Here is a 12,248-nt window from a genome sequence, read left to right on the forward strand (position 1 = left end):
GCCACCAACCCTTTACTATTAAGCCCAGGTATCTTTCCTACATGGACCCTGTAAAAGATTAGCAACAGGATGTTGCTTTATATTTATATACCTACCTCTTCAGGGGATGGGGCTGAAATGCCAGCGACATCCTGCTGTTTAGAATACCAAAAGGGATCGGGAAGCATGTTACCCCTCACCCTCCCTTACTGCTGCTTAAACCTAACCCTTCACCCCCTGCACCCTAAACCTAACCCTCCCTGGTTGTGCCTACACCTAACCATCCATAACTGCAGCCTAAACCTACCCCCCACCACCACAGCCTAAACCTAACCTTCCCTGGTGGTGCCTACACCTAACCATCTATAACCGCAGCCTAAACCTACCCCCCACCACCACAGCCTAAACCTAACCCTCCCTGGTGGTGCCTACACCTAACCATCCATAACCGCAGCCTAAACTTACCCCCCCCACAGCCTAAACCTAACCCTCCCTGATGGTGCCTACACCTAACCATCCATAACTGCAACCTAAACCTACCCCCCCCCCCCCCACAGCCTAAACCTAACCCTCCCTGGTGGTGCCTACACCTAACCATCTATAACCGCAGCCTAAACCTACCCCCCACCACCACAGCCTAAACCTAACCCTCCCTGTTGGTGCCTACACCTAACCATCCATAACCGCAGCCTAAATTTACCCCCCCCCCCCCACAGCCTAAACCTAACCCTCCCTGATGGTGCCTACACCTAACCATCCATAACTGCAACCTAAACCTACCCCCCCCCCACAGCCTAAACCTAACCCTCCCTGGTGGTGCCTACACCTAACCATCCATAACCGCAGCCTAAACCTACCCCCCCACACTCTAACCCTAACCCCCCCTGAGGGGCGCCTAACCCTAATGCCCTCCTCCACGCAGCCTAGATCTAACCTCCCCACCACCATGACTTACCTCTCTGGCGATCGGGATCCAGGCCGCTGGGATATTGGCACTGGCATTCTGATCAGTGTCGGTATTCCTGCGTCGGTATTTTGACATCCGGGATCCCAACTGTCGGGATCTTGACCGGATTCCCTCTTCATATACTCTCGGCAGCATATTATATACACTGCTATAAACTTAGGAGGGATCTAGTGCGGAGATTCTCACAATTTTTCTTTTTACACTGGACTTCAACTAATACAGTCCCCGTCCAAAGAATGGTGGAGGATTATTTAAATGACCGCATATAGACAGGCATGTCACAGTCCCTTAGACTACTGGAAGGAAACACAGGCCTCCAGTGCGTACTCAGAAAGAGTTTACAGGACTGCCAGGAACTTTTTCAGTGAAAATGTGGAAAAGTTGATGTTCATCAAAATGAACAACAAATTCCAGGAGGAAGACCTTTATCTGCAATGACGTCAAAGTATAGAGATTTCTGTAATGGTGGATTCCAGTGGGGATGAATTGATATTGTGTGAGGATGAGTTACACACTGATCTTGCCACTGTAGAGCTGTCAGCTTAGCTCCCTTAAGCCCATTGGTAACTTGAGTTGTGGAGGATCAAACAAACAAAGCACTTCAGCCCCAAAAGCTGCAGTCCTTGTCGCTGAAGTGCTTAGTTTGTTAAACTGTTCTTGTCCTTTTTAATATCCAACATAAGGGTGGGTGGGAGGAGACCCAAGGACAATTTCATCTTACTGTCCACCACTTTTCATTTCTGCCACTGCTGTGTAGCAATGTTTTATAGATGTGCTATAAACTGCTGTGTGTTTGTGCCATTGCTCTGTTGCTTAGTAACCAGCCAGTTCACTGCAGCCTTTGGCCTAAACTGGATAAAATCAATATTGGAATATGTTAGGTGGTCAAAATTGACTGGAAATTACTGGAAATAAATGTTATGTGATTTAGCTTTGTTCATTTTTGAAAAAATATATAAAACCAAATCAGCATGGTGGGAGTTTTTTTTTTTTTTAGAAAAGGAGATGTTTCCCATAGCAACCAATCAGATTCTAGCTACTATCTTCTAGAAGCAGCTAGAAACATCTCCACGTTTTATAAACGGACACTTTAGTAAATATACCCCAGTGCAGGTACGGACAGGGGCCGCAATTCGTCACTCAGCACAGGGGGACGCGCACACGTCAGAGACGGCGCATGGCCGTGGCACACGGGGGGGTGCCGTGAGTCAGTGGACTCGTCGCATGCCCCCGTTTTTGTTAAAACACCTGAACTGCCTCCCCTCCCTGTGAGCCACAGCTCGCCCTGCCCACGCCCCTAACTCGCCCCGCCCTCTCCCCGCGTCCTCAACCTATCTAGTCTGTTGTGTTATCAGTGTATGTTGTGCCTTTGTAGGTATGTCAGCTTACACTCTATTGTACTTTTTTGTCAAGTTACAGTATACTGTTTGTATGTGTATTCCTTGTGCGGTGCTATTGAAGCTTTATGTGTCAAGAAAGCCGACACTGTACAGTGGGGGGCGGGGCTACGATGATGCAATTCAGCACAAATTGCGGCATCGGCTTCACCTCGGTCCGCCCACTTGTGCTCTGAGGGGGATGTGGGTGACTTGCCGGGAGCGTCACCCAATTTTTGGGAGCCTTGAGGCCTTTCCGGGAAGGTAGGCAGGTATGATACGAGCTGACGAAGGGCCCGGTGCATGTAGTGTTCTATACTGACTCAGAGGATGTGTATACTCATGTAACAGCCACTGGGACTTGTATAGATACGCCCACTGTCCGCATCGGCGCACCCATTCACAGCATCAACGCAGATCCTGGAAACATGGGCCCCGTGAGTAAGTCTATGGTGACTCACAATGGCCGCCACAACTGGGACGCCGGAGACGGGTTTCCTGAGTACAGAATCGTAGTCAGCAGCTAATTCGCACCCTGAATTTAGGGGTCTATTTACTAAGCCTTGGATGGAGATAAAGTACCAGCCAATCAGCTCCACAAAAGGTCAGTCCCTGGCAATCACTTGTGCCACCGTAATCTCAATTCAATGGTCACATGTGTGCGTAGTGGAAGGGACTCAAGCTCAGACTGACGATAATTGCACAATTGCGAAAACATCAACACAGCTATGAATCCTGCCCAGAGATTGTACCTTGCCCTATGAAGGTCATTCCGAGTTGATCACTCGCTAGCTACTTTTAGCAGCCACGCAAACGCATAGTCGCCGCCCACGGGGGAGTGTATTTTCCCTTTGCAAGTGTGCGATCGCCTGTGCAGCCGAGCGGGACGAAAAAGTTTTTTTACAGTTTCTGAGTAGCTCTGGACTTACTCAGCCGCTGCGATCACTTCAGCCCGTCCGGTCCCGGAATTGACACCTGCCCTGCAAACGCTTGGACACGCCTGCGTTTTTCCAACCACTCCCAGAAAACGGTCAGTTGAAACCCACAAACGCCCTCTTCCTGTCAATCTCCTTGCGATCGGCTGTGCGAATGGATTCTTCGTTAAAGCCGTTGCCCAGCACCGATCCGCTTTGTACCCGTACGACGCGCCTGCGCATTGCGGTGCATACGCATGCGCAGTTTTGCCGAGTTTTAACCTGATCGCAGCGCTGCAAAAAGTAGCTAGCGAGCGATCAACTCAGAATGACCCCCTATATTTGGTCCGAGAGCTGCGCACACACAGAAGTACAAAGACATCTCCCGTCTCTCACGACTCATATATCTGTGCGTGGTTCACCGATGTCTGAGTTAAAGCGTTTGAAGGGTCTGTACAGGACTAATATGTAATGCAATGTCTCCCTCTAGTGGTAATATCAAATATTACCGCACACAGCTACCTGTGCATCCTGAGAGGCCCAGATTTAGCAGGGTGCGTAGAGTGATAAATTGCACGGTGATAAAGTACCAACCAATCAGCTCCTAGCTGTCATCTTACAGGCTGTGTTTGAAAGATTACAATTAGGGGCTGATTGGTTGGTACTTTTATCACTCTCCAAGGCTTGATAAATCTGTACCAAAGTTTCTTCTCTTTACCTGTACTGTCACAATACCTGTTCTGTTATCGCTGGCCAGGTAACCCTCACCCCCTCACCGTCCATCCAGGGCCGCAGGGAAAGGGGGTTTGGAGAACTTTCTCACAGTGGGGGAATAGATGCTGCAAGGCATGTCATTATTGTGGGGGGAGCAACTCAGGGAGCGCTGGACAAGCACCCAGAGTGATATAAACAGGGATGACCTCTGCTGACGGCTGTCTCGTGTTGTCCTGCCTGGGCTGGACTTCTTCCTCCAGGTCTCTTTCTTCACCTTCTGCAATGAATTGACCCTCTCAGATGGCATCTCATGCACTTAGGTGTGTAAGCCCAGCTGGTTCACCACTGGCCCCCATGGGTGTGAGGCCACCATGTGGCAGGCTAAGGATGACATATTTTGTCCCTTTGTGGTTGCTGACAAAGAGCGGGTTGTTGCTGTTTATGTACCATGCAATGCTTTATGGGACCACCGTGCCAGGTACTACACATTCTCCACGAGGTTCCTGACCACTTTGGTTCATCGTTACTGCAGGTGTCTGTGACTGGAGTGTTCAGTGTTCAATAATCAGCCGGACTGACCAGTGACGGAGAACCACATGTCCCTGTGTTCCGTAGTCAGCCGGTCTGACCAGTGACGGAGAGCCACATGTCCCAGCGTTTCGTAGTCAGCCGGTCTGACCAGTGACGGAGAACCACATGTCCCAGTGTTCCGTAGTCAGCCGGTGAAAGGATTGCCCCTATATTCTTTAACCCTCGATGTGATGGCCTCTCAGACGTCCGTGAGTGTAAACCTTTAGCCACAAGTTACATGCACAACACAAGCAGTAAAGATTCACACTGTTTATTGTTCGTTTAACAAAAGTATATAAAAGAAAGGATTTAGGGCGTGTATATCCCAAGTCAATAACTAATTGGACAGAACACAAAAAGGGGCTAACATAACATGATTGGCTAGGAACTGCCGCAGTGGAAGGATATGCATATATGGGCAAGTTTGTATTTCAAATAGGGAGGTTGTTCACACGGTATATAAAAAAAAGATAAGAGACAAGGACAGTAGCAAGGAATGTGCTGGAACATTAAGTTCTATAACACAAGCAATTCTATGACATTGAAGCAGAGACGAGCTTTAACCCTTTCAATCCCCTCTTAGAATCATGATTGTTATATGACATGATTCTTGAGTGAGGCTCCTTTCTTGTTCCTCCAGTTCTTGAGATATTGGACATAATCGTCGGGTCCCTTACTATCAGAGGAGGTGACAGGACTGGTGGTTATATCATAGTACATCAGGGCCTTATCAATGCCTTTGGAGGTAAGTTTCTTTCCACAGGGAATTACACAATAAACTATAATGCCTACAAGAATTAAAGTTACAAGTATGAATATGCTTATTTGCACAAGAGCCTGTTTCCAATTTTCAAACCACCCAAAATATTGGCTCCATGGGTTATCAATACCTGAATTTTTCTTAAGTTCTATGGATAAGGTTTCTAACTTGTTTATGGCTAAAGTAACCTTACCATTGGGACCAGTGTTGTCAGGAATATATGTACAACAGCCTTCCACCTTACTAATGTAAACACATGTACCGCCTTTTTCTGCTAGAATCATGTCAAGGGCCATTCTATTTTGGAATGTCATTTGGGAAGTGGCTTCTAGCTGTTCAGCTATACCTTTAAGAGCATCTTTGGTATCATTAACAAATCTTTGTTGATTATAATATATATAATTAATCCAGGCTACGTTTTTATTTACAGTTACTATAGGAAACAATGACTCAAAACCCGCAGCCACCTCATCTCTAGCTTTGAACTCATTTGGAACACCTCTTGGGACCCCTATAGCATCAATGTATACGTGGGGGTCAAAGCTACCTCCTGGGAGTGCTCTTTTCTTTCGATTAGCAGGAGTATTAGAGGGAGGAGTGGGGTCATCGGTGATCATTAGGAGTGGCATTATGACTTTGGCCAGGGCACACTCACCATACCATGGTGTGTCTAATTTAATTCTAAGCTTCATATCCCCACATATGTAATAAATGTCGCCTAATGATCTAGTTTGGTTGACTAAAACAGTTGTTCTTTTATTTGCACAATACCCTGGTGGGAAGGTTTTTCAATTTCTCCCTGTGGTGGTGTTAGATGTATAACAGGTATAGTTTCCAGGATATATGGTTATGGTGCTTCCTGGGTTGGGATTTTTTGACAATATGGGATATTCCCTTTTCCACATTTCGCACTGACTGTCATTTGTTTTGGTGTCATTAAAAAGGCTGAAAAAACAATTTTCCTGTTCTAGGGGTATATTAAGGGGCACTGTACCTAGGTGGGGCCTAGATTTGCCACAGACATAGCAGTTGCTTTTATTGTGTTTGTTAGCACTATACTTCATCCATTCCAACCAAAAATTAATGTCAGAGAAACCAGTTTCAATAGCTAGGGTGTCTTCAAAGGTAGGGTTAGTAATAGCCACCATATCTTTAGAAGTGGCAATATGGGGCTTTAAAGGTTTGTTTTGGGGAGCAATTTTAGGCTGGTATTTTGGGTTTTTATACATGTCCCACAAATAAAACATTTGCCTTGCACTATAGTACCCTGCTTGCCACCATATACCAAGTACATAAGTCTCATTGTCGCTTCTGCTAGGGTTCACTATGTTTAGTCTAAACCTGTATGAATTTGGGCCTTCATCCATCTTATGAATGGATAGTCTAGAAAGTAGGGGTACTCCATATTTGCTCCATCTATTTTTTGCAAATGATGGGCCATATTTCCAATCTGCTCCTGTATTCCACCCCACAGATTCCCAGTAATCACAGTTGGATCCATGATAGGATATTTCCATCCACCATTCATCAGTGACACAAATGTACATTGTCTCAGACATCCCTGATTTTCTTTTCTGCTGTATGAAATGTTTGTTGTCAGCAAGTTTAGGGAACATGAAATAATCAAGGATGTATGTGGCTACGTGTGTATTGGAGGAATTGTACCACAAGGTGGGGACCCCATCTGTTTGTGTGATGTCGACTTCACATATTGTGAGGTGAATGAGGGCCAGTAGGGCTATCGAGATAGTCCCCAGGATAGAGATAGGGGGCAGGTTCTTCATCGTTTTCTGTTCTTCTGTCTTCGCTAGGTGGGAGGTCAGGGCTGTCTGCCCCGGTTCGTACCTCACTGGAATCACTTGCTTCCCTCTCTAGGTCTGGTCTAGGAACCTTTTTTACTCGGGATGCATGGATCCAGGTAGGACTTTCCTCTGTCAGGACTGCTGTTCGGGTAACTGCTACGACCTCTGTCTCTGGACCATAGGTGAAGTCTCCTGGGCTCTTGTTCCTGGGGAGCACCTTCACCACGACTCTGTCTCTGACTTTAAAGGGGTGTGTAGGTTCCTGTGGATTCAAAGGGTTTTTACAAACAACCTCATGTTCAATTTCATTCAGTTTTGTTATCAGGGACCTGACATACTCTTCTCTGATGAGTTCTAGATCTCCTTCCTGTATTACTAGTGGTTTCTTAGCCCAGGGTGTAGGAAAAGGGTCTACCCATTAGTATTTCAAAGGGTGAGTATCCTAGAGTTTTCTGTGGGGTCATTCTGATTTCTGCTAGGACAATGGGAAGGACCTGCTTCCATTTGTGGAAGGTACCTCCTGTGGCCTTCCTTAGTTTGTCTTTGAGGGTCCTATTCATTCTTCCTACGACCCCTGAACTCTGCAGGTGGTACGGGATGTGAAACTTCCACTCCACCTGCAGAGCTTTTACTAAGGCCTGTGTGATTTTGGCTGTAAAGGCTGAGCCTTTATCACTATTTATTTGCAGGGGGCACCCCCATCTAGGGATGATTTTCTGTGTTAGGATTCTTGCTACTGTCTTGGCATCCTCTGACTTAGTTAGGAATACTTCTGGCCAGCGGGAGAACATATCTACAATGACCAGGGCATATTCTTGTTTACCTGTACCAGGGATATGGGTAAAATCAATTTGTAAGTGTGTAAAAGGGGTGGTGGGGTATTCAAGATGCTGGTGTTTAGCTTTATTAGGGTTGTTAGGGTTGTTCCTGAGGCAAGTGATGCATCTGCTAACATACTGGTCCACAAGTGATTTGGCATTAGTAACATAAAAATCATTGGTTAGTAGGAGGAGTGTTGTGGCTTTACTATGGTGACTAACACCATGGTAATGGGCAATGAGCAAAGGGGCACTGGACTGGGGTATACAGGGTTTCCCCTCTTTGCAGATTAATCCTGATTTAGGATTTTTTCTGCAGAATTGGGTAAGTCCAGTCGGAGAGATCAGTATTAGTCGCAGCAGCTTGAAGTTGAGTGAGCAGATGGACGTTGTCAAGGGAGGGACATGCTCTAGTGAGTGCAATGAGTTCTGCAGCTTGCGCGGACTGATAAGGTATTGGTAGGGTTTCCAACACAGTGTCAGGGAGGGTGACAATGGCATAGCCAGCCTGGTATGTATTGTCATTGGGCCTACTACAGGAGCCGTCAACAAAAACCATGTCTGCGCCTGGTATGGGAACGGGAGACATGTCAAGTCTGGGAGAAGTTTCAGCTTCAATGGAAGCAGCACAGTCATGTAGGTCGGGTGGTTCATCCTCGGGACCTTTCAAGCCTAAAAGGGCATTGAGAATGGGTGCAGGGCCAGAAGAACTAGCAGTGTACTTAATGATAAGGGTAGGGTTACTCAAAAGGAGTACTTCATATCCACTAAGGCGTTGTGCTGACATGTGCTGTGTGTGTAAGCCTTTAAGTATTGCCAGGACATCATGTGTGGTGTGGAGTACTATGATGTGGCCTAAAGTGAGGGTAGTGGCCATTTCTGCAACCATTGCACAGGCTGCCAAAGCCCTGAGGCAGGCAGGCATACCTTGCACAGACACTGGCATGACTTCGGAAAAAAATGCCACGGGGCGCAACTTCCCTCCATGAAACTGTGTGAGCACCCCCGCCATGGTTTTACAATTGTCCCTTGCATATAGATGGAAAGGTAGTACATAATTGGGGAGGCCAAGTGCCGGACTTTTCATCAACATACATTTTAAACTTTCATATGCAGTTAACATTTCTTGTGACCATTGTACAGTTTTAGGTTTGTCCTTCAGTGTGGCTTGTCTCAAAATGTTATCATAATAGGAGCAATCAGAAATCCACTGTCTGCAGTAATTTACCATACCCAGGAAGGACAGTAGTTCCTTCTGGGTAGTTGGGGTGACCAGGCCCAATACAGACTGTATGCGTTGTGGACTGATTTTCCTCTCTCCCTGAGTGAGCACAAAACCTAAGTAATCAACATGCTTTTTACACCATTGCATTTTTGTTTTGGACACCTTGTGTCCACATTCACAAAGCCAGTTTAGTAATGAAACACCATCCTCTCGGCAGGCCTCCTCAGTTTGACTACAGAGCAGCAGATCATCTGCATACTGTAGCAGGACTGAACCATGGTGAGGTTGCCAGGGCCCCAATGTGGCCTGGAGACAACAGGTGCGTCAATAATCTGCACCAGGTAAGTTGTTTACCCTCAAAAGAAAAGGCAAAAAGTAATTGTGTCTGTGAATCTACAGGTATGCTGAAAAAGGCATTCTTCAAATCAATTACAGAGAAGAACGCAGCATCTGCAGGGATTGCAGAAATGAGTGAGTTTACATCTGGGACAATTGGTGCAATTTGGACAATTAACTGATTGATCGCTCTGAGATCCTGTACAAATCTTATACTGCCATCAGCTTTGGCAACAGGGTTCACAGGAGTACAGTATGGTGATACAATATGTCTGAGAATACCCTGTTGTAAGAATTGCTGTATGAGACCTTCTATAAACAGGTTGTGAGTCGGGTTTGAGATTGGCCTTATGTGGTGTGCATGAGATTAGGCCAGTGTCATATGGACCTTCTGACCAAAGAGCGGGGTTTACTTGAGCTAAGTCAGGCATTGGTGGGTAGGTTGTTAATGAAGGTGGAAATGAGTAAGCTTTCTGAGTTAAGCAAAGGTAAGCCAGCGTCATCTGTCCAGCAGTCCTTAAACCTTTTCCAAAACTCAGTAACAGACTCCGAAGATTTCTGTTTACAAGCTACAGCGACAGGCAAAAAAACACAGGCAAAGGAGCACGGGTTTTAAAGACTTCCTTCATATGTGTATAGCTGCGTCCTTTGCAAGCTTTGCGCAAATAAGATATACAGCCATCGAGGGTAATAGTGGGCTTGGGACAGTGTTTTACTATTATCTAAACTCTGGGTTACTGGTGCGTTAGGGATAGAGCTAGTGGACGCACCCTCCAGCAGTGGAGTTGGAGGCGATCCCATCTGGTGTGAAAGGGTTACTGCTGCTAAGAGATCTGTGTCTCCGAGCGCAGGATATATTGGAATGTAAGGGGGAGGGAGAGGGTTTTCAAAGATTTACAGTTTCTCACTTCTTCGCTTCTGTGCTGTTGGGAACTGACATTTTTGTAATCCTCCATATAGAAAAGGTAATTACTGCCTTCCCGTAGGAATGGGTCCTGTCCTGCTTTCTCTGTCCATCCCTGCTAAATTATCCACCCAGGGGTTAACTAAGTAATACTCTGAGGTAGAGTTGCGGGCGACATACATCTTGCATGTCTCACCAGGGAGGGGCGGGGGATATGTAGTTTTTTTTACTCTGACTAGAGCCCATTGTCAGACAGTAATATAAATCAACAGTACAACTTTAAAAGAAAATATCTAAAATTTACAACACTCTACTATACATGCATCAGCTAACCAGTTAATTAGTCATTGACAATATCACAATATTATCTGTATAGTGAGAACATGAAATCTTTTGACGTGTACGATACTTACCATTCGTACAAGATGTCAGAAAAATACAGCGTTTTAAACAGGAAGCAGGAAAAGTGTTTGAGTAAAGATATCTGGCAGACGAAAACTTACCAGCCGTCTGATCAAATATAAGAACTTATCTCACTACAAACATACAAGAATATATAGACGATCAAATCGAGGTATTCTCTACGTTACGTATAGACCCCAGGTCTATTTTAAGTATCCCAGATACTAACGTCACGTTATGTATAGACTCCCAGGTCTATTTTAAGTATCCCAGATACTAACGTCACGTTATGTATAGACTCCCAGGTCTATTTTAAGTATCCCAGATACTAACGTCTTTGGAGAATTGCGCTTGGACCCCTGGTCCCTTCTCAGACGTATCTTTAAGTCCCAGACATTAAAGATGTTTGGTCACGTGTTCCCAGAACACTGACACGGATTCAGCTTCAGTGTATGACCGCAATCCCGTATGGCAAAGACAGACAATAAATTCTCTATCTTACCATTCGGGGACGATCACTGAATCGCGGACGGAGCCCCCACTTGAAAGGATTGCCCCTATATTCTTTAACCCTCGATGTGATGGCCTCTCAGACGTCCGTGAGTGTAAACCTTTAGCCACAAGTTACATGCACAACACAAGCAGTAAAGATTCACACTGTTTATTGTTCGTTTAACAAAAGTATATAAAAGAAAGGATTTAGGGCGTGTATATCCCAAGTCAATAACTAATTGGACAGAACACAAAAAGGGGCTAACATAACATGATTGGCTAGGAACTGCCGCAGTGGAAGGATATGCATATATGGGCAAGTTTGTATTTCAAATAGGGAGGTTGTTCACACGGTATATAAAAAAAAGATAAGAGACAAGGACAGTAGCAAGGAATGTGCTGGAACATTAAGTTCTATAACACAAGCAATTCTATGACATTGAAGCAGAGACGAGCTTTAACCCTTTCAGCCGGTCTGACCAGTGACGGGGAGCCACATGTCCCAGTGTTCCGTAGTCAGCCGGTCTGACCAGTGACGGAGAGCCACATGTCCCAGTGTTCCGTAGTCAGCCGGTCTGACCAGTGACGGAGAGCCACATGTCCCAGTGTTCCGTAGACAGCCGGTCTGACCAGTGACGGAGAACCACATGTCCCAGCGTTCCGTAGACAGCCGGTCTGACCAGTGACGGAGAACCACATGTCCCAGTGTTCCGTAGACAGCTGGTCTGACCAGTGACGGAGAAAAGTTGGCAGCTTGTTCCATTCATTTCAGTGGGGCTTCTCCATTCATTTCAGTGGGGCTTCTGCATGTAACCAACAATTTAGATATACAGCACACTGAAATAAATGTGATCATTTTTAAACATTGCAGATAGATTCCAGTTTTAAAGCCATGTGAATGTGTCATCAAACCTCTGCTACACACATAACCGAGAGGAGAAATCAGATGAAATAATCCTCTAGCAAATATCTTCCAATAATAATAATAA

This window comes from Pseudophryne corroboree, chromosome 1, assembly GCF_028390025.1.
Source record: "Pseudophryne corroboree isolate aPseCor3 chromosome 1, aPseCor3.hap2, whole genome shotgun sequence".
In the NCBI taxonomy this organism is placed as follows: domain Eukaryota; kingdom Metazoa; phylum Chordata; class Amphibia; order Anura; family Myobatrachidae; genus Pseudophryne; species Pseudophryne corroboree.